Here is a 24,849-nt window from a genome sequence, read left to right on the forward strand (position 1 = left end):
TCTAATATTAATGCATTAAGGGAAGGAAGGCCAAGGGTCCTAGAAGCAAAAAGAAACTCCTGTAAAGTTTGATTAAGCTGAGGGAAATATTAAGTTCCTCTTGGTTGCATCATCTGCCTGTGGGTAGATGGTTCACAGTACAGGCTTACAATTAGAGAGCTGAGGACGCTAGGAGGCATTGGAGACCACAGATATACCTCATGCCATGTTCTTGAAATCAAGTCCAGATGTGCTTATTTCAAATGCTTCCTCATCTCTCTGGGACTCAGAATCCTAATGTAGAAAACACTTAAACTGTTGTTCTGTATAGCCTTGGAATTCTAACTTTGTCTTTCACCAATGCAATCATTTCTTTAGATCTAAATTGAATGGGTGCTTACAGACAAAATCCCAGACTTTTTCTATAAAGCATTTGGTAACGTATTACCATTGTACTTTTAACCCAGTAATTGACAAATTTCCTGTGTGGATTAATGATTCTCAAATTGGTATGATCATGAAAAATACTAGAAGATTTTTTAAAGTAAATTTCCCAGACCCTGCCCTGGGTATTTTGATATTTTGATTTCAAAAAATTTGTGGAGGCTCCATCCCAAGTTACAAATAATCAGACACATTTGGGAACTAGTTAGCATTATGATAACAACATGTTAAATGAGATACTTGTGTTATAATATATTATGTAGAATTTGTTCCCATCCATTCCAGCTTCTATAGTGATATTTTTATCTTCAGTGTTTACTGAATAAGTTGATTCAAGTAGTTGGTTCACTGAATAAAAGCAAAGGCACTTCATGAAATAGTTTACTATTTATAATTACTCTTATAACCTTTCAGTTTCCCAGTTTAATATTTCCCAAATAGAATTTACTAAATAAACAAGAAAACTGACCTATTGGATTTTTTTTTTTAAATCACAATTATCTTTGTAGGCAGAAAGAATAAGTGACTGGCTTTGACCCACTTCTCTAATCTACCCAGCTTGAACTCTTCAGTTAAACCAGAGTTTAGTTTAACCAAAGAAAGCAAATCATTGCTTTTAGAGCCTTCCTACAGCCCGAATTCCATTAGCATGAAACTTTGAAAGACATCTGTTTTTCCTTACGAAATTCAAACAATTGCCTAACCTCTTGGCTCTTAAAAAGTTCAAGGGCTCACATGAACACTTTGCTGTCTATAATGAATCTGTTAAATTTAAACTGTTCTGCAAAAAAAGGGAAAAAGGAAAATACATAAATGATTATAATACATCTAGTTAATATCTTCAGAAAGTTACATTTTTTCCAAGTTTCTGAAAGATTTTTTTCTTTCTGTCACCCATCACTTCATTTGAGTTCCTGCAGGCAGCGAAATTATGGAGAAGTCTTGTGGATAGAAATACAGAGTCTGGAGCCTTGTGTGATTTTCTTCTTGGCAGGTACTAAGCTAGTCCATGGATGGGCAGAAAGCAACTGTAAAAAACTATTTGGAAACAGGGGTGCTTAGGAGACACAGAGATGACTCTCAGGGACCTTTAATAGGTCTCTATTGAAATATGACATGATGGACAAATGTGCCCAATATTCAATTCTAAATGTTTAGTAGTGTTACATAAACAACAGAGACAAGAGATATAAAGTGAAAAGATTCAGGGAAAGGAAAATCAATGCTTTATAGTTTTAATCGAATATAACAAATTGTATGCCAGAATGATTGAATCTATCTTACTTTAATTTGGGGTGTATGTGTGTGTGTGTGTATGTGTGTAAACATAACAAACATCTATACAACTAAGATAAAAGGAAGAATTTAAGAATTTAAAGGATAGAAAACTTCAAAAACTTAAAAGTGAGAATTCTAGATATTTGAATCATATTTTTTAATTAACTACATGAAAATAAATATTGATTAATTTCATCTTTCAGATACTTCCTTTACATTTGTCAACATATAAAATTGGATTTTAACAATAAGGAAAATGTACGGTCAGGATAATTAAAAGTAATACATAGATATTATGCAAAGCCTAAGAGAACATACTTCAGAAACAGTAAATAACTTCATTTCAAATGTTATAGAACTTTAGAAATTTAAGTTGTATAAGCCTGACTGACCTTAATCTTTATTGAATGTTTGATATATATCAGGAAATATTCTGAATGCTTCATGAGGATTAACTATTAACTGTCTTTGCATTACATTGTTACAGAGTTGTAACACCCATTGTACAGGTAAGGAAATCAAAAATCAGTGTAATTATTATCTTGAACAAAGACAAGTGCTTGTGAGTAACAGAGCTGAGATTTACTCAGCTCTTAAACTTTCTGTCCCTAACCTCATTCTAGGGTCTGAATTATGTATATGTAAATTATTTACATTCAGAACTTCATTTTAAGTATTTAAACTCAACTAAGCCACTCTGAAGGCAAAAAATGCACTTGTTTTCACTTCAGTACCATAGTAAGCCAACAATGCTTTGACCTACATGTCTACCCTGTATCTATTAATATATGTGGGAAGTGGTTGGTGATAAAAAATTTTTATGTATGCCAAAAGTTTTCTATAAAAATTATCAGAGAATAACTTATTTAGCAAGTGAATGATACATATGAGGGTTTTCTAAATCATTGCATCCTATGTTATAATGCAAACTGACATTAATGCTTCATTTGCCTTCATTACAAGAAAAAGGAAAGGCAATTTTTTGATTAGATAGGCATTTCTTTCAGTTAATTGAATTGGCTGGCTTTTCTCACAGAATTGCCTTACTGAGTTTCTCTTTGTGCAGGTGTAATATAAAGATAGGTTTGGTGTTAGTGTATAATAATCCCTAAAATTTTATGTTGCTCTAAATGTGTTGAGTTATAATAATATAAAGATAGAAGGGTCTTTATCAGTCACTGACCCCACTTAATACAGGATCCCTTTCCATAATAATGAATTGTCTGATCTCATTAAGCCCAGGGAAATTGAGGCTGAGTTCATTTAAATGACTTGGGTTAGAAAGGGATTAGGCTTCAGACTTCCCATTTTTCAGCCCAGTTAGTTTTTATAAATGTAAATATCTCTATCAATTGCCCTGGTTATGATTTATAGTCATTTAAAAAATTTTTATTAGCATATGTTTGCAGTACATAATGATTGTATTTTTACAGTCTTAACACATACATCTTAACTTTTATTATATCTCCTTCTCCTCCTTCCCTTCCCTCCATCTCAAGATCTTCTTCCCATTTGAAAAAGTTCTATATCCCTGTTTCCTATTTTCTATCTTTTATTTTGCCCTTTAAGTTGTTTATATTTTGGTTTTGTCATGTAAGAGAAGCCATGTGATATTAGGCCATTTCTTACATTAATGTTTGCTCACAGTGGCCTCTGGTTTACTCTATTAGTAAGTTATAAAAAGTGGTTGCCTAGTGGCAACAAAACGAGAAAGACAAAATTATCTATATATCAGGAGACATAACAAGGTGTACTCAAAGAGAATTTAGCTTGAATCCTGGATATTCTATTAATCCTATTAATCATTACCTCCTCCTGGCAAGCAACTTGGACACTACTGCATTCATACAAACATGCAAATCACACAACTAAGCTCCCATCCTGCATTCATTTTACTTGGGGGTCTCCAGTCTCCTTATTGAACCTCCTTGCTTCTTTCACAGGTAACTTCTTTCCAAGATACTTTGAATTTCTATGAAGGGAAGAAAGAAACCATTCCATGATGCATACATATATCAAAATATAATGCTGCAGTCATAAATATGTACAAGTATTATGTGTCATTTAAAAATAAAATAAAAAGAAACCTTGTCTTAAGAAATGAGTGTTATCAGGATAAGGACAGCAAGCAGACCATTCTAATTACCCATGATAGGAAATATTAAGGTTGACCAGGTTTCCATTGACTTGGTACAAATAATGAGGACAAATTTTGGTATACAATAGCTCACTGCCTCTTAAAAACTTCTCAATCCTTCATTCTTGACCTCCAAACTCCTGTTGCTGGAGCTGTTAGCAATTTGCTAAAACTTATTTTGTTCAAGAATTGAGCAATAAAAATGATTTAGTAAAGAAATATAAGCACTTACACCCGAAACCCTATCAGTATTTGATTCTCTGTCAAGTTGATGGCTTTGATCATTGGTGATGCAGAACTACTGATGTGGGAGAGAACACTTAAATTGAGCTTGGTACCATGGAATTATTCTCTGTAGTCAAAGATACTGCTGATGCTCACATTGTTCTCTGTACTTTGCTTCTTGCCATTAGCTGTACTTACACATAAACTGGTTTTTTTTTTTTAGCAGAACTTGGATGCAATTTACAGCATTATTTGCATTAGTTTGTTACACTGGAAATTAATGACAACTTGAGTAATCATTAGTCCCTAGAGAAAGGCATTTAATGGCAGTCATAGCTTCTAAAGCTATATTTGCCCTAGGGTCTATGTCATAGTGTGGATGTCATTAAGGACATCTCCTATATGCACAGCGAAGCTCATTAGCAATATTGAGACTTTAAGATGTTATTGGGTTTCTTCTTGTTCTTGAAGCACTCAGCATTTTTGGGAACTGAGTTCATATAAAACTGATAAGGATATTAGTTTGACTTTGTCCTCAGTTACTGTGGAAGCAAAATGTTGTTTTCCCAGGCTATAATTTCTATCTGGCTTATATTCATTTTTTTCCAGTTGTCCTGTTGATGAGTTTTTAGGAGTATTTTTTCACAAAATGCTATACACAGTTTAGTGATTTTCCCACTTCTGACACTTTCTGAAAGTCTGAGCTCACCATGGAGCTCATTTAGAATGCCTAAAGTGGATTTTCCATACTTCCCACTCATCTTAAAACTGACATAACTGGGAGTGGACCAGAGTGGGTTCAGGAGGCCTGAGCATGGAAACCAGCCAGGATCACTGAGTCTCTGTACTGCTGTTCACTAGACCATGGCCTTGAGGATCCCAAGTGCCTGACATTGTGTATCAAATGTTAACTGCACAAGATACTTGTGAGAATTCAAAGTGTGAAAGTGCCTAGTACAAAGTAAGAACTTCAGAATTGTTGCTAAATGAACAATAATAAGTAACATTCAATAATGCCCTTATAAGTTCAGCTTATTATCATTGATTTTCCACAATTTTTAAGGTAGGTAAACATGATTGATTTCAACATTATAGTGAGAAAATCAAGTCTGAAAGTGGTTAAAGGATTTGTTTGAGTTCATAAGCTTTCAAGAACAAGTCTTCTGGCCTCCATTTCCAAGTTCTTTTAAGTCCTACACTTAGTAAATAACTAATGAGTATTAATTGAATAGACATATCATTCTAAAAATAATTATGGAAAATTTCAAACAAACACCAAAGCAGACACAATAACATAGTGAACTTCCACATACCTTACAGCCATTGTCAATAATTTTTGATATTTTCCCCACCATTTTCATTTTGGCTGTTTTAAATATATTTCCCAATATATTAAATTCACATATAAATACTTTAGTATAACTTGTAAAAATTTCCTATAATTCCTTAATCATAATGAACAAAATAAAAACAATTGTTACTAAAATTTTCCTGATTGAGCTTAAGACTATATTCAGTTGGTTTATTTGAATTGAGATTCAAACAAGGCCTACACATTGCATTTATTTTGTACCTCTTATTCTTTAACAGTTCTCTTGCTGTTGATTTCATGTCATTGATAATTAGATGTTTATTTTTAAACCTCCGAGAGTGGTTCATATTTTGAAACCAGCTAATGGCTTCTCAAAGCTCTGTTTAACTTGCTCTTCTCTTGACCCATATTTTCTACCAACCAGTTTCAGATATGGATTCACTGGATTCTAATTCAAGTTTATAGGCAAAACTGTATATCATGGATAACTTACAGTCTCTTATCTTTCAGCTTGGATTGTGTACCCTCCTCTTATATCATTCTGCTTGTCCTCCATTTTTTCATTCTCATTTCATCCTGAATTTATCTGGTGGCTTTACTCCCTGTCCAGATATGGCATTTCTTCCTGCTTTCCCCAATACCAAACCCTATACTGCCGACTTCTACTTCGGTTTTGGATTCCCCCTTGCTGTATATCTTGTAACATATGTAACAACCCTTGCTCCATAGACCATCTTAGAGAACCTAGGTTTTCACCTAGGATCTTAAAGACAGTGGAACACACAGCTACCTAAATATTCAAGCTCTATGCTTGGAATCTTATGCCCAGAGAGACACAAATATTTCATTAAAACTCATCATTACCTTGATTGTAGAAGATTTCACAAATCCAAGACAAATTCTAGAACAAGAACTATTCAAACTCATAAGAGAAGAGATCCTATATCTAATAAATCACAATTCCTAGTAGGTAGATGTATCTTCTTTTCAAAAATATTCTGGAATGGGCCGGGGATTTAGCTCAGTGGTTCTGGCACCTGCCTCACAAGGGCAAGGTCCTGAGTTCAATCCCCGGTACCCCCCCCAAAAAATTCTGTATTGTACTCTGGTGTAGCTAGGATTCAGAATCATGAAAGTAAATTGTTTTCTGTGAATTACATGCTTTGGAAAATCCTAGTCCTTTTTAGATTAAAAATAAACAGTTAACATATCAGAGTAAGGATGCAGCAATTTATTCTAGTTTTTGTTGTTGTTATTCAGCTTCTATTACAGTTTATGACAGTATGGGCTTTGTACATTGGAAGTGCTAACGATAAAAATGGCTAGATTATTTTTATGTATTTGCACTGGAAATAATATAATCATACAATGTGTGCCAGGAAAAGACCAAGAAACATTAGGCCAGTATAATAAAGTCACTTACAATAAGAATTATGAAACTATTCTTAATTTTTTTTCAGTTTCTTTAACAGCTTTCTTATTTTTTTATTTTTTTAAATTTTGTATTTATTTTTTTTTTGTATTAAATTCTTTTATTGGTGCATTGTAGGTATACAACACAATTACATTTCTCAATGGGAATTGTACCTTTACATAATGCATCTTGGTTCTTATTTTTTCCCCATTCCTAGCCCTCCCTTCACCCCCTCCACCCTTCCCTATTTACAAAGACTTAATTTCCATTTTTTCCATTTCTCAGCATTTTTCCTTTCCCTTCTTTCCTTTCCCCTGCCCCTCCCACTACCCCTACCCCTTTGGACCTTTTCTTCCTATTTTGCATTATCGATTATTCATTCTAATCATTGGTACATTTTAGGTATACAATATAATGACATTCATCATTGAAAATTTTCACCTTTACATAGTCTCTCTTGGTTCTTATTTTTCACCCTTGCCCAGCCTTCCCTTCAACCCCTTCAGCCCTCCCTACTTACAAAGATTTTCTTCCTATTTTTCCATTTTCTCATATTAATCCCATTCCCTTCTATCCTTTCCCCTAGCCCTCCCACTTCCTTCCCCTTTGCCCTTTTTCTTCCTATTTCACATTATCTATTATACATTTTAGTCCTTATTTACACTTTCAGATTCTCACACCAGACAAACTATTTGGCATTTACACATGTGTGTCCTATTTATTTCACTTAAGAGTATTGCCTCAATGTGCATCCACTTAGCTATAAATGTCTCTAATTTCTCATTTTTGATGGCTGAGTAGTACTCCATTTTATAAACAAACCATATTTTCTTGATCCAGTCTCCAGTTGATGGGCATTTGGGCTGTTTCCAAGTTTTAGCTATTACAAACTATGCTGCTATGAACATGGGTGCACATATATCACTGTGGTATGATTCTTTTAATTCTTTGGGGAAGATCCCCAGCAGTGGAATAGCGGGGTCAAATGAGACTTCCCGTCCTAGTTCTTTGAGGTATCTCCATACTGATTTCCACAGTGCTTGCACCAGTCTACACTCCCACCAGCAGTGGAGCAGGGTTCCTCTTTCCCCACAGCCCTGCCAACATTTGTTATTGGTTGATTTCATGATAGCAGCCATTCTTTCGGGAGTGAAGTGGAATCTCAGCATTGTTTTCATTTGCATCTCTCGAATGACCAGTGATGTTGAACATTTTTTCATGTATTTATTTGCTATTTCTACTTCTTTGTCTGCGAAATGTCTGTTCATTTCTGATGTCCATTTTCAGATTGGGTCTTTAAATTTGGGAGGTCTGATCTTTTTAAGTTCTTTATAGATTCGAGATAGTAGCCCTCTGTCTGAGGAAGAGCAGGTGAAGATTTTTTCCCAGATTGTGGGTTGTCTCTTCACACTGCTGGTGGTTTCTCTTGCTGTGAAGAAGCCTTTTAATAAGAAGAGATCCCATTTGTTGATTGTTTGTGCTAGTTCACAGGCAACTGAGGTTTTGTTCATAAAATCTTTTCCTACACCGATGTCTTCAAGGGTTCTACCTAACCTCTGTTCTAACTGGTTCAGAGTTTCTATTTTAATATTTAGATCTTTAATCCATTTTGATTTTAGTTTAGTGCATGGTGAGAGATACAGGTCTAGTTTTACTCTTTGGCAAGTTGAAGCCCAATTTTTCCAGCACCATTTATTAAAGAGGCTATCTTTCCTTCAGTGAGGGTGTTTGGCTCCTTTGTCAAAGATGAGATGGCTGAGTGTGTCTGGCATTGTTTCTGCATCTTCTAATCTTTTCCACTGGTCCTCAAGTCTGTTTTTTTTTTTTGCCAGTACCATGCTGTTTTTATCACAGTAGCTTTGTAGTATAGTTGCAGTTTGGAGATTGTGATACCCCCTCCCATCTTAACACCTTTCTTGACTTGAAATAAAAAACATACTTAAAATTCACAGACATATGTATGTACTTGTTAAATATTAAATATGATCAATATAATAAATATTCCCATTTTCCCTAAACAAGATAGTAAACATATATATTCCCCATCAAATTTCCCTTATGAACTTCTGTAATCCCTCTACCCAAGGTCTCTCCTGCTTCCTGACCTCTCCTCCCTCCATGATCTATTTTATAGGCAACCACTAATTTCCTTTCTTGCTGTCCCATCTATAAATTGCTATTCTTAAATTTTATATAAATGGAAGCATACAGTTTGTATTCATTTTTGGTCTGACCTCATATAGTCTGCATAGTTGTACTGAAGCATGTCCCAGCAGTTTCTTCCTTTTTTTTTTTTTTTTTGCTGAGTAGTGTTCCTTGATTATCCATTTACCTTCTCATAAAGGTTTAGGTTTTTTTCAGATTAGGACTATTACAAATAAAGCTGCTATGAGCTTTAAAGACAAGTCTTTGAACAGACATGATTTTATTCCTCTGCATAAATACCAGAACAAACCCCTTCCCTGTACTCCACTTCCATCCTAAATTGTGGGATTAAGCACTATTCTTGTGAGCAACAGTCAGTAACATGTCTAATGTGTTTGAGTGACTCTACTGTTTCCTTATATGCACAAATGATTAGTGCTGTACCAAGGAATGGTGGTGAGCCTCTGTGTAGTACTCAGCTCTGCAAACACTATTCCCAGGCTGATTACTTCAAATCACAGTTCCACTGTGCTTTACCTGGCCTGCCCATCTCTTCCTGGTGTTCTGAGGACTCTCTCTAGATAGCAACCTGGTGCAATTTCAGGACTCATCTTGCTTATTTCTTCATATCTAAGAAATTCTTATCTTTCCTTGCCAACAGTGTTCATTATTTTGAAAGATACCAGGGATATTTTTGTTGGTTATTTTTGTATTATTTTATTTTAAAGTACTGGAGTATGAAGAGAAACGGTAAGGATATGATTCTTAAAACTGAGTAGAAAGCACTACGATATTTTTCTTTCAATTTGAATAAAGTTGTGGTTATTTCCCTTATGTGTTGTATGTTTCAGATTGATGGTAGAATGAAAGTAGTGTGGAGGGACTGATACCTGCGATGAAACTAAATGTAGCTATTGATTATTTGAAAATATGGGCTGGGGATTTAGCTCGGTGGCATGCATGCATCATAAGTGCAAAGTTCTGAGTTCTGATTCCCAGAATCACACACACACACAAAAAAAAAAACAGAAAGAAAGAAAACAGACAACACCATTGATGACTTGGAAAAGTGAATAATTTCAAGCTCCACAGCACAGAGCTTCTGGAGCTTCTAACAGGGACTTTCTTGTATAATTATTAGACAAACGATGAAATGCATTGAAAAGTATAACTATGTTTTTGTCTGCAAGGCCATTTGTTCCTGTTTCTCTATGAAGAAAAATGTTAATTTCCAAATCATTAATTATATAAAGTGAGCAACATTTTGTTCCATCACAATATAAATTTTTTTATCATGATAAAAACAAATTATAAAAAAGACACCGAAAAATGAACAAGAACAGAGCTATCAATGATACTGTTAATTGCATCACCTGATTCACATAAACCTGTTTATTCATGTCAATGCTGCACATCTAAGAAGCGCTTTGTTTTTGTTTTGTTCTTTTAATATTTGGACATTTTGTCTAGTATGTTTGTAGCTCTGATGTATTTTCCTAGGCATGCATAATTATTTGGAAACAAAACTAGAAACTTCTAATAGAAGATAATATTCCTGAAAAATTGTAACACATAAAAGAGGCATATGCAATTGAAACCATTTCTTCTGAGTGAAAATGGATTTTGTGATGGAACTTTTATAGACAAATTATCTCATACACAAAAGTATTGAAGGAAATGGAAGAAATCTGAAATTCAGAGTTGACAGTATTTGTTTGGAAATAGTGTTTACTTGAAAAGGGGTATGATGAGTCTATTTCATTTGTGAAGAAAAGCATTTTCAGTTGTTGGAAACCAGAAATATAAAAAGAGATGTTTTCATCTATGAACTCACAAATTGCTTTGAAAAATTCTGTAGTAGAAAAATAAAGACAGGTATGTAATAAAATAAAAAATGATTCAGAATGAATGACACATTGTTTCCATAAATTCAACAAAATGTGGTACAATAACCATTGAAGCAATAGTGGTCTGTCAATCTCTGTAAAAAGCTCCCAAAGAGCATCAAGGCTGTCTTCATTGAAGAGATTATCTTGATTCTTATTATATTGGAGAGATGAGTGAGACCATGCTAAATAAAGTCATAAAAATTTATCTGCAGCAAATCAGAGTTAACTTTAACAAAACTGAGTAGTCAAAAATGTGACAGTTCAGATAACATAGGTGAAATGATAATGTTTTCTCCAAAGTCTAGGGAAACAGAACACAGACCATCACCAGGTAGGGATAACTTTAATGAAATTTGGTTAAAAGGTGAGAACTCCAAAATTCAGTGAATATTAGTGATTCATTACACAACAGTATCCAGGCATCTGCCAAAATTTAAAAATTTAAAATTTCAAATTAAAAAATTTCTAAATAAACCAATATTGTATATAAATAATGTCAAGGAAGCCTTGAGCTCTAACAAACTTCAGCAAATAGTGAAATATTGAAAGTGGAATCAAACAAATATTTTAGATACAAAGATGGCTGGTAAATGAACTGATTTGCTTAATTTAGATTCCAAATTGAAAATTGTTTCTCTAAAATGTTTTAGCACAAGAATCAGCAAAATTCCTTCTGAGGAACTTCAAAATAAAAGTATTTTTCTTTAAAATGGAAGTAATTCTGCACAGTTGAATATCTTAGGAAATATAGTATTTTAAAATAAGAGAAGTGGTAGAAAAGGAGATATGTTTCTTCTTTTTATAAATTTAGGTAGTTGTGAAATTTGGTAAAGAAAGTATGCTAGACACAGCCTCAGCCTCAAAAAATAAGGCAGTCCTAATGGGCATAGTGGCAAATGCTTGTAATCCTATCTGTTTGGGAGGCTGAGGAAGGTAGGTCACAGATGCAAGGCCAGCTGGGGCAACTTAGCAAGACCTTATCTCAAAATAAAAAAGGAAAAGAATGTAGTTCAGTGATAGAGTGCTTGCCTAGTGTGTGCAAGGTCCTGGGTTCAATCTCCAATAAAGGAAAAAATATCTTTCCTTTGGCAGCAACATGGAGACATGTTGCAAAATATACAGAATATTATGTTAAATGAAAATGTCACACAAATACTACATGATCCCATTTATATGAGGAGTCTAAAACAGTTAAACTCATAAGCAGAGTACATGGGAGCTGTCAGGGTTGAAGACGAGGGGAACGGAAAGATGTTGGTCAAAGAGTTCAAAATTCCAGTTATGCAAAATGAAGTAAGTTCTAGGGATCTACTGTACATCTTAAAGCTTAAATCTAATGTACTTAATGTTTTATTGTATACATAAGCAGTTACTGTATTGTATGCTAAACATTTACTAGGGTAGATCTTATATTAAATATTCTTATCCTAATTACATAATAATAAAAGAGAAAGGAGGAAAAATTTAATGGATATTTAAATAAATGGATACAATGATAATTTAATAATTATCAATTTCATAAGTTGATAATTTAATAATTACCAATTTCATAAATTGATAATTTAATAATTAATAACTTGATAGATAGGTTTATGGCATAGATTGTGATACTGGTTTCATGAATGTATACCTGAGACTCATCAAATTGTAACATTACATATGTACAGATATTTATGCTAGTCATATCTTCATAAAAATTTTAAATGAAAGTAAAATGGAAAATATTAAAAAATACTTAACCATTTCCTACATCATTAGAACATTACACAACTCATATTTAAGTTTCAGGGTACTTTAAATGGAGTGAATAATTTAAGCAATTATTAATTTGTACAGAATTTTGCGGAGCTAATGCAAATAAGATCCCAAGTCTTTGGCTAACTGTGCAAAGTTTGGCTGCATGAGAGAACATAATCAAAGATGGCCTTTCCTTTTGAAAGCTGACATATAATATGTTGTCTTGGCCAGACTCTATCTCAGCAGAGAATGCTTATTTCCTACTTTCTGTCACTGAAAATTGTCATTTCCTTGTATTAAGGCAGAAAAGGGTTTTAGTGTTTGGGAATGCAGAATTACTGAAAAGAAACTGGTAAGTAATTTATCTAGCCTGAAAGGCTCTCTCTTCCTAAAGAAGAAGTTTGCAAGACCAGGTTGGACAGAGATAATACAGCATATTTCAAAACTTAATCACAAAATTTTGCATTGCATTGACTTGATATGATATTACTTTATATAAATTTTCAGCATTTAATCTTAAGTTTAAAATCTTCCATTCTCCTTTTGGTATTGTTTTTGGGGAATTACTAGAATTATCATGTTATTTTATGAAACTATTTCTTTATTGTCAAAATAATTCATTTGAGAAAGGTTAACATGACATTATCCAGGAAGCTACTTGCTTAATAGAAGTCAGGACAAATCTTTCATTACCGATCTTTATAACCTGTAATCTCATTCACCATTTCAATAATGCTCAGCTTTTGTGCAATAATTGGAATTCAGGCAACACAAGGAATTTTCAAGTTCTGTATGTCATCTGCTCTAATAAGTGCTACCTTATTTTCTGTTCATTAAACTTTTAGCCATCATATATCTGATTTATGTGAGTAACCTACACATGAAGGTGATCATACTTATTCATAATAGACATTTCCAACTGTGAAAAGAGAAGGTGTAAAAAAACAAGCAAAATGGGATTTTATATATATATATATTTAATAATTAGACATTTTTGTCTCAATTTTTGAAACTTATAATTGCTTTTCAATTGCTCCTCAAATGCCTTCTCACTTCCCTGACCAAGTGCTGTAGATTCAAAATTTATTTACCAACCCCACATTTTGCCTATGTATAGAATGAATTCACAAGTCCTCTTTGATTTCTCCTATATAAATTACGAGTAGCTTTATTCTTCCTTAGATTCTTATCATAAGGTGTATTTCAAACACATTTCCCTTGTTATTTTTATTTGTGAGCATATGTGACTTTATGTCATACATCTAAGGAAAACTTAGGCTTCAAGATAATAGTCTAAGCCTTTTTGGTTCTATTGGGCTGGAATTCTTAATGGTCATTTGTGTCTTCATTCTTCATTTTTCTCTGGGCTGTGTCTTAGTTACATTTTTGTTGCTAGGACAAAGTACTCGACACTCAGAACATGAAGAAAGGTTTATTTTGGATCATAGAATATAGATGTCTCAGTTCATAGTCAGCTGACTCCAAGGCAGGGGAACATAGCAGAGGGGCATGGCAGAAGAGGTTTGCTCGAGGCATGGTAGGCAGGAAGAAGCAAGGGATTAAGAGAAGAGGAGGGATATATATTTCCTTCTGGGCCGTGCCCAGTGAGCCACCTCTTCCCATCAGGCATCACCTCCCAGCATCACACCTAGCTATAAACTCACTAGTAGACTAATCCAGTGATGAGTATCACATACCCATGATCGAGTTACCTCCCTAGAGCCCCACCTATGAGCACATGAGGCTTTGAGGGGTATCTAGATATAAGCCATAACTGGCCGCAAAGGATGTAGAGAGATAGGGACTAATAATCCCTAAATTTTTTTTCTGTGCCTCAATTCTCATGTAAAAGACATTTATCAATAATATGATAACCAGTGCCAACAAATAGACATTTCTGTTGTAAAATGCCTTGAAATGCATTACTGTTGTACAAGGGTTTTTCTTAGCCAAAGAGAAAAATCTTCACATCTCTCTCTAATCTGTCGATATAGTTTAATTTCAAACACAAAAGGCTATAAATAAGGTAAAGTACTTTGCTTAATGCATAATACATAAAGAAGGAAAATACAGATATGGCTTCTTCCTGTTCCCAATGACACACCATAACCTGTTCCCCAGCACTGGTTCCAAAGCAATCCCCTCTTATCTGAATGAGATTTCCTTTCTTAAGAAGATTGTCAACAACGGGATTTTAATTAAGTATTCTTTTTGTGTAGTGATTTGGCTAGGTCTCACTCTCCATTATGACTCTTGTTCAAGAGCAAGTTTCCAAATTATAACATAAGTCCATAATCTACCCTGCTACCTACTTTTGTAAATATGGTATTGTGAGAAAACAGGCCTTGCCTATGTATGTGGTGGCTTTCTCACTAGAACAGCAGAGTTGAGTAGTTGCAACATAGACTTTGGCCCACACAACCTAGAATAGATATTATATGGCCCTTAAAATAAAAATTTACTAACCCTTGTTCTAGAAAGAGACTGAAAGGTGGGAACTGTGAAGGTTTTACAAGAATAGGAGGAGCACTCAAGGCCTTGTTCAGACAAACTAAATACAATATGAAGGAAATAACTACAACAGCTTCCACTGAACACCACTGGACCACATTAAAGCACACAGAGCTTGCTCCCACTGGCCTCTACTCAAAGACTTCTCTACTGGTAGACACTTGTTTCCTCTCAAAACCTAGTCAATAGAGATGGGGTTTAATTTTTATTGGTGCTGGAACTTTGTCTCATTAAAGTTAAAAAGGCTCGCTAAAAGCTTGAAGTTAAAACAACTTGGCCTCTTATTAAAGGGGTTTTTAACTCAAATTTGAACTAAATAAAGATAGTACAAGTATCTAAACCTAAACATATAGTGTGATTTTTATTTCTTCCTCTACAAGGAGGGAAGAGCTTACCAATATACCCCGAAAAGCTCATTTTACTTAGATTAACATTTGCTCCTGCTTTCTTACCTTTCAAGAGGACAAATTTCAACAAAAATGTAATATGCTTCTTAAAAACTTGTCAAATAAACTGCTGATATAAGAGAGGCTAGACTGAGGGAAAAAACTAAGACTTTTGAGAATAGAGAAATTAATTTACATTTGACAAAAGACTGCGTGAGGAAAACAAGAAATTTGCAAACATTTAAAACACAACTTAAAATTAAGACACTTTTGAAACAAAAGCCAAAACAAAGGCCAGAATCTATGAAACACATAGCCAGAGCCTATGAAACAAAAGGTTACAGTCTATGAAGCAAAAAGACCAAAGTTAGAACCTATGAAAGAAAACTCTTACCTCCGACCAGTAATCTTGGTGGAAGACCTCCAAAATGATACAGGGGGAAGAGATGTAACTCCCAAACCTACCAGATACCCAAAATGCGAGATCATGTTCTCTAAAATCAAAGAATGAATTTTAGGAATAACGGAGGTTAAGAGTAAGAAAAATTTATTGGAAGAAAGAAACCTTCTGCCTAAGAGAGACAGAAGGGGGACTGGAAAGTGGGTTCCCCCTTAATTTACATTTGAATGAATTTGAATTACATACATTTCTTTTTACTACCTGTGATTCTAGTCTCCTTTCATTCCTGAAACATCAATTTGGCATGCCATAAAGTTCAAGAAAAAAAACTACATGAAACTAATAATGTTAAGCATCAACTCATAAAACAATCTAGAACTATCTGAACTTTTTAATTTACAAGCTAAGCAACTAACAAATCTATTATATTCTAACAGAACTAATCAATGAAATCCAAATTGGCAATCCAATTGTTAGCTCAGTTAACCAGATATCTGGAGTTTTTTTAAAATTTTTTTAACACATCAACAGCAATTAAAATGACAAATCTAAAATCCTAGATGCCTACAACAAAATTAGGCTAAAATGTCTCATTATTGACCTCAAATTTGAGTAGATAGACACAAACCACAGCTACAGCAACAAAACTGAGGAAACAGCAACTGAGCAGAGAGTCAGAGAGAAAGCATAATGATTACACCTATTCTGCAAACCAAAGGAGTCCTGTTAACAACAACATCCTGAGGAGGACCATAGCCCAGTGAGCGAAAAGTAATTGAAACTGAGACAGAATAACTGATTGTGAGGCCCATAGAAAGTCAGATGGCACTGGAGATATTTGGATCTCTAACAAATAAAGCTTCCTTTCAGGATAGAGCCCCATACATAGAAATTGGTAATAGTACAATCCATACTATGGTAAAAATTGCAAAAAGTGGAATGGAGAAATAGTAGGGGAAATGAAAGAATTTTGCCTAAAACTGGAAGAGAGAAAAGTAACAAGCTATATCAAAAGACAACAGAGTAATATAGTTAAAATATTCAAGAAATGTACAGGATTTCGTATACAGTCAAAATGTCATTCAAATTTAAAGATAACAAACTATTAATGAAGATCCACACATTTAGGGATCATTTTACCAATGAGTTCTTTGTAGGATATTTAGAGTATGATTTTCATGCAATCAGAATAACTGGAGGAATATCATATTCATATATATATATATATATGATCAAACAGTAGTTATAAAGGAATCAGAATTATAGATAATCATTATATACTTTGGCAATGTAGATACATTAAAATGATCACCCTTACAGGTAAACAGACTAAAAGGCAAATATATATATAGATAAGCAAACATTTATTTGTTCATGTGTCAGTATGTCATGAATTTATTTATGCAAATATATATATTGGTGTGACCACTACCAATTGGTCTTTATCTATATGTAAAATATTGTTATAGAACTCAGGTCAAATATTTTCATAGTGTAAATTAACATTATGTTATGATTTAGCTCTAAAATGTCACCCAAAAACCCCATATGTTCACAGGTGGGGCCTGGTTGGAGGTGAGTCACTGGGAGCATGATGTGGAAGGATATTCTTGTCCCAGCTCCTCCATCCTGGATTTCTCTTTGTTTCCTTGCCACCAGGGGGTGGGCAGCTTTCCTCTGCCAGGTCCTTCCATCATGCTATTTCTGCCTTTGAGCCAGCCAACCATGGACTGAACCCACTGGAACTGTGAACCTAATAAACCTCTCCTGCTCTAGTTATAGGTGTTAGGTATTTTGTCCCAGAGGCAGGAATTTTTTCTATTAAGAAAAAATACTTCAGATAGGCTATCAAACAAAATGCAACAATACATTTTATATAAGAGTCATACATAAACAGAGATTCAGAATGGTTAAAAATACAAGAGACAAAAATCTCAGACCAAAGGAAACAGTAGAATTTAGGTCAAAAAGCACTAAAAAGAGCAAGAAAAAATGATGCTAAACTCTATAGTTTTAAATGAATATAGTTAAGAAATGGTGATATTTGTATAATATAGACTAGAGCAATATATACATTATAATGGAAAATACAGATGCAAGGAAACATGCACATATTTAAACATCTCTCACAATCCAACACTCAAATGGAAAAAATTCAGTGAGTATATAGATCTAAACAACATAATATAGAACTATATTAAATTGTGAGCCGGAGCTGGGGATTTAGCTCACTGGTTCCGCTGCCTGCCTTACAAGCACAAGGACCTGAGTTCAATCCCCAGTACAAAAAAAAGAAATTGTGAGCCACAAAAATAGAAACTATGCCTTTTAATTGTGCATAGAACATTTGCAAATATTAGCTCTTTTAGTCCAAAAACTAAGAACTTAATAAATTCAAAAAAATTGAATACAAACATAATTTTAAAAAGAAATAGATCAGCTATTGCCTGAATGTTTGTGCCTCCGTCAAAATTCATATGTTGAAATCTAATACCTAAAGTGATAGCATTAGAAAAGGAGGCCTTGGGAAGGTGATGAATGTGATTACTGATGCGGTGGAACTACCTTGTCCTTTCTGCCATGGGAGGATACATAGAAGGCACCATCCCCGAGCAACAGAGTCTCACCAGACATCAAAGCTACTGACACCTTGTCCTTGGACTTTCCAGGCTCTAGAATTGTAAGAAATAAATTTCTTTTGTTTCTAAACCACTCAGGTTTGGGGTATTTTTTATAGCAGCCTGAAAGGACTCAGATGAGGTCTTTCCACATCAAGAATTTTAAATATGCTATTAAATAGTGATTTTACTGATATGAAAATCAACAGTATTGAAAACCATGGACTGTAACAATGATATGAATAAATTTTTGTCACTAAATACTTATATCAAGAAAAATGAAAATGAGTAAGTTAAACTCTCAAAAATCTAGAAAAAGAACACATGTTAAAATAAATAATAAATAAATAAGCATATATGAGGATCTATTAAGGAAAAATAGAAACATACTAGAAAACAGAAACTGTAGAAGTGATAAAATATTTATTTCTTTAAAAATCACTTGAATATACACACTACTACATAAATAAGTTTATGCAAATAAACTTGAACTTTCATGAATGAACACTTTTCAATAGAAATCCAGCCTACCACATATGATTGTAGTGGATACAGTGGTTTAAACCAGTCATTTATTACAGAAGAAATAGAGGAAACTTTACCAAACCTTTGAAGATAAGGTAATTCTAATGCTATTTAAATCATTCAGTGCACAGAAAATGAAGAAAACAATCTTTGCTTTTTAAAAGAGCCTGAAAAATATTAAACCTAATAATAAATAGACCAAAGTTCTTTATGAATATCTGTGCAAAAATATTAAATAAAAAATTAGCAAACAAGCAGTTCACTTAAAAATGATGAATCATGATCAAACGAATTTCATTTTAGAATTACAAGAGAGGTACCACCTAAGGCTATTAATGCCCATCATCCTAGATATAAGGCTAAAGAGAGAAATCATTTAATATAGATGTAAAATCTGAGACTTGAAAAATGTAATTCTACTGTCTGCTGAAAATACTCATTAAAACAGGAATTACATGCTTCATTAACTCTGTGTCTGTCTTTATGTACACATACACATAAGCATATATGTTTATCAGTGTGTGTGTATGTGTTTGCATGTGTGTGTATAGTATAATATCTCAAAACCCAACTTGTCTGCTAAAGTCAGGATGAAGAAAAGGAAGGATACTCATAATATCAACACTATTTAATACTGTTTTAAAGATATGCAGCCTATGTAGAAACAAGAAAGTTCAATGCATTAAAATTTAGGAGCAGAGGTAGACCTCAATTGCCCAAAGAAATGATTTATTTTTGGACACCCAAAATGATCAATGGTAAAATTAACACAATGACATGAGATTTAAAATAAAATATCATGTTATAAAAGCCATCAAATAAAAATAAAGTAGCCTTTTATACACAAACTAAAACTAATTAGAAGATATAATGAAAAATAAGACACCTTTATGAGAATGAATAAAAACAATCCTAGGCAAAAAGTTACAGATAATTAAAACCTATATCAATCACTCTTAAGCATATCAAAAGTGAGATTGAGAAAAAAGAAAGGACAAAACCTCAATGGAGAACGCTAGGAAACTCAGTCATTATTTTGTAAACTATTTTTAAAAATAGAGTTGATGACAAGGTAGGGAAATCAGTCATTATTTATTTTGAACAGCCAAAGACTTGATAGGGAATAATTTATCCTTTTGTAGTTTACCATCTTAAAAATGAATAAAGTTTTTCTGTACATAAGTCACCTTTCACTTTCTGCTTTAATGTGTTCTTTTGGCCTTTGGCTTTCAACATATCACCTATGTTAAGTGTAGCTATAGATCTCTATGTTTATTCTAGTTTAAATTTGTTGAATTTTCAAGGTAAATATTAATATTTTTCATCAAATCACTGAGGTTTCTTGAATTATTTCTGGCCCATCTCTCTTCTCTCCTCCTAGAGCTTTATGAACATTTGGGTATTTATGGTGAGGTCCCACAGAATTATGAGACTCTTCATTTTTTTCTTTAATATTTTATTCTCTCTGCTCTTCAAATTAAAAGCTCCCATGACTTTATTTTCTGAAATTTCAAAATTGCTATAGAGCTTATTTGTTCAATTTTTCTTTTCAGCTATTGTGCTTTCCAGCTCCAAAGTTCTTATTTTATTCTTCTTACACAGTTTCTCTTTTTCTTTTGAGATTTCCTATTTGCTCAGCCTTCATTATCATAGTTTCCTGTAATCATTTGAACATATTTATAATGGCTACTTTGGAGCCTTTGATAAATTCAACTTCTGGACCCATGCAGAATCATTTTTACTATAGCTTTATTTATTATTCCTCTGTGTATCGCATAATGTTTGATTAAAAAGTGTATTTAAATAATACAGCAATACTGGACTCTATTTTTATTTTTGTGAGAGTTGATATTTCTTTCTCATTTTTCTTTTGTTATTTTATCTTCTCTTTTTGCTTGTTAGTTTGGGTATTTTTATAAATGGACTAAACTTAATGTTTGAGATCTGTCTGTTTGGTGGTATTTGGCTGCTGACGTCTCTGCACAATTTCAAATTGTTATTTATATCTTTTAGCCTGATTTCCTATGGTCCATCCTTGGTCTGCACAGCCAAGTAGACAGCCAATGATTTGGGTACATCTCACACCATTAACCCTTTCAACTCTTGTATATCAGTCTGTGTATGTAAATTAAATTTCCTTCTCAGCTCATAGATCTGTCTTGGCTTTCACTTTTCTCTAGGTTCTTTGGTATTTCACCCATGTCTATGTGTGGTTTCTTGTCTTACAGGCATGTATGAACAAGCTAATTTAGTCCTTGTATTCCTCTCATTTTCTGGTCTCTTGGGTCTCTCTCAAGCTGTGGGTATTCATCTTTCATTTCCTACTGGATTCACTACATTTAGTTGCCAAAGCTTGGTCTCCAAAACTAGTTCCATTCTCCTGGGAAGCAAATATGCTGCTTTTTATGACCAGACTCAGGCTGGAAGTCTACAGTTCATCCACAACCAGGTTCCAGAGAGTAAGGCAGCAATAGCCCCAGGCAAGAACACAGACACTTGCTGTTTTACTTAAGGCTATAGTAGTTTTAACATAAATAATGTTGCTCAATTTTTGTCTACGTGGCTGATTTTTTCAATGGTTAATTATAATAACATTTTAAAATTTTATTTTATTAGTACCTGTTTGTAATTCAGGCAGTTTATAATCATCCTGGGGAGTGGTTACATGCATATAATTCAGCTTGATTTTTTTAAAAAAAATTTCTTTCCCTTCCCTCACCCTCTGCTTCCCCAATCACCTTTTTCATACTTGTTGATACTATCTGTCTTAGCATATGTTACATGGATGATTTAGAGAGCCTGAAATTGTTGTTTTTGGCAATTTTGTTCAATTTTAAACTTTTTTGTAAAAAAAAAAAAGAAAAGAACTAGTCAATCTCTTTATGCTGTTATAACCAGAACTCATTTGTTTTTCTTCCTTAAAAAGTACTAATTTGGGGGTATAATAATAATATTATGTCTATGGTTCTAAAAATTTTTTGTCAGCATGAAACATGTACTAAAATATTTATGAATAAATTTATAATGCTGATATTCAAAGAAAATTATTTGTGTCTGGAATAGCAGGTAAGGATATAGCTGAAACAAAACTGGATATGTGTTAATGGTTGTTAAATCATAGTAATGGATACCTGAAGATTCATCACAAGTTACTTTAGTATTGAATATATCTGAAATTATTCATAATAAAAAGTTAAATAAGATGAAAATAATTAAATGCTGGAATCATAATATTTATGTGCAGTATAAGAATTAGAATGAGACATAGCTTATTCTAAGAGTATATTATAGTGAAATAACTTGATTTCTTAATATATTAATTTTGACTCTTCAAAAGTAACCCATTGGCCTCCTGACAGTACAACAGAGATGCCTTTTATTCGTTAATCAGAAACTCTTGTCAGAAATATGATAGCTTTGCATTATTAAAGGCATATTTATGCCAGGTACTGTAATTTTTTTTGCTTAAATTCTTTCATTGGTACATTTTAGGTATACAATAGGTTTACATTTATCATTGGGTATTTGTACCTGTACATGATGTACCTTGGTTCTTATTTTTTCCCCATTCCCTGTGCTCCCTCCACCCTTCCATATTTACAAAGACTTTGTTTCCATTTTCTCCTTTTCTAATAATTTTTCCTTTCCCTTCTTTCCTTTCCCCTTCCCCGCCCACTTCCCCTACCCCACTGAGTCTTTTCTTCCTATATCAAATTATCAATTATTCATTTTAATCATTTTACTCCTTATTTACACTTTCAGTTTCTCACAGTAGAGAAACTATTTGGTATTTACACTTGTGTGACCTATTTATTTCACTTAAGAGTATGGCCTCAATGTGCATCCATTTAGCTATAAATGCCTCTAGTTTCTCCTTCTTTATGGATGAGCAAGTAGTACTCCATTATATAAAAAACCCCACATCTTCTTGAAAGTCAGGTGGCAGAACCACTGAGCTAAATCCCCAGCCCCTGACCCGCATCTTCTTTATCCAGTTTCCAGTTGATGGGCATTTGGGCTGTTTCCAAGATTTAGCCATTACAAACTGTGCTGCTATAAACATGGGTGCACATATATCACTGTGGTATGATTCTTTTTATTCTTTTGGAAAGATACCCAGCAGGGGAATAGCTGGGTGATATGGGACCTCTAGTCCTAGTTCTTTGAGGTATATCCATACTGATTTCCACAGTGGTTGAACCAGTCTGCACTCCCACCAACAATGAAGAAGGGTTCCTTTCTCCACACAACCATGCCAACATTTGTTATTGGTTGATTTCTTGATAGCAGCCATTCTTTCTGGAGTGAAGTGGAATCTCAGTGTGTTTTCATCTGCATCTCTCAAATGACCAGTAATGTTTAGCATTCTTTCATATGTTTATTTGCTGCTTTTATGTCTTTGTCTGAGAAATGTCTGTTCATTTCAGATGCCCATTTTTGAATTGGGTCTTTAAATTTGGGGAGTCTACTTTTTTCAGTTTTTTATATATTCTAGATAGTAGTCCTTTGTCTGAGGAACAGCTGGTAAAAATTTTTTCCCGCATTGTAGGTTGTCTCTTAGCTCTGTTGGTTGGTGGCTTCTCTTGCAGTGCAGTAGTTTTTTAATAAGATGAGATCACAGTTGTTGATTCTTTGTGCTAGTTCCCATGCTACTGAGGATTTGTTCATATTTGTTCATAAAGTCTTATGCCAGTGTCTTCCAGAGTTCTGCCTAACTTATCTTCCAGCAAGTTTAATATTTCTTTTTTAAAATTTAGATGTTTAATCCACTTCGATTTTAGTTTAGTGCATGGTAAAACATAGGGATCTAGTTTTAATCTTTGGCAGGTTGAAATGCAGTTTTTCCAACACCATTTATTAAATAGGCTATCCTTCTTCCAGTGAGAGTGGTTGGCTCCTTTGTCAAAGACGAGGACAATGAGTATGTCTGGAGTTGTTTCTGGATCTTCTAATCTATTCCACTGATCCTCAGGTCTGTTTCTTTGCTAGTTGCCAGGTACTGTATTTAACATTTGGCATATTTTCCCAAGGGACAATGTTTGGGATTCAGAATTTCTAAAGAGTTGGTGAGTATTTCTTGCTCTTTTTTTTTTTCTTGAGGTTTGCAGAAACAATTAAAAGAATATTTTAAAACATAGTACATTTGATTAGTAATTTCCTATTGAATCTTTTGTAGCAATTTCAGAAGTTTTTGGCAACTTTCAAGTATCATGGACTGGGACAGATGAATAAGGTTGAAAATGTTTTAATATCACAAGAGAAGACATCCAGGCATTAATACAATGCCCTAAGGACTTTTGCATTTAGAAGTCTCTTTCAAAATTAAATTAGGGTTTCAGAAAAATTCTTCAGAAAGGATCAAGTTACCAAAGCTTATTCTCCATCCCCAGCTTAGTCCTGGGGAACTCTTAGGCCTGCAGTGTAAGCCATGGTGTCTGGTAATGGTAGAGACACTGCATTTCAAGGAAACAAGTAGTTGTTAGCTGACCTTGGAACAGCTGGATGCTCTCAGCACCTATGGTGGGATAGCAAGAGGATATTTTTCATGACCACTGATTTATGAGCCAGTTCAATTTTCACCTATCTCAAAATGTTTTCTGTTGTCAATCAAAGTTTTAAGTATACAGTTACCGCTGACTTTGGAAACAGATATTATTGAAAACCTGTTTTCTATAATGCTGACACAGAACATGACTTTGCAGTCCACATAAGGAACATGCTGTTTTTCTCTTCATATGAATATTTTGATGACCAGTTTGACAGGACATGTTATTACCTTCACTCATACAGGGCAAGAAACTTGTCCATGCTGAAGTACTCAGTGAGACAAGGTTATGCCCTTGAGCACT

The 24,849-nt window shown here is 33.8% G+C and overlaps 1 long non-coding RNA gene across 1 annotated transcript in view; it reads left to right on the forward strand.

The window, feature by feature from the left end:
• The first annotated feature begins 1,215 nt into the window (after positions 1 to 1,215).
• LOC147823507 (uncharacterized) overlaps positions 1,216 to 24,849 on the forward strand; it is a 93,282-nt gene continuing 69,648 nt past the window's right edge. Inside the window, exon 1 of the long non-coding RNA XR_015443707.1 lies at positions 1,216 to 1,417. This is a non-coding gene — a long non-coding RNA (uncharacterized LOC147823507). The remainder of the gene's footprint in view (positions 1,418 to 24,849) is intronic.

This window comes from Heterocephalus glaber, unplaced genomic scaffold, assembly GCF_053883595.1.
Source record: "Heterocephalus glaber isolate CG9 unplaced genomic scaffold, H.glaber_assembly_v1.0 deba00001577, whole genome shotgun sequence".
NCBI lineage: Eukaryota > Metazoa > Chordata > Mammalia > Rodentia > Bathyergidae > Heterocephalus > Heterocephalus glaber.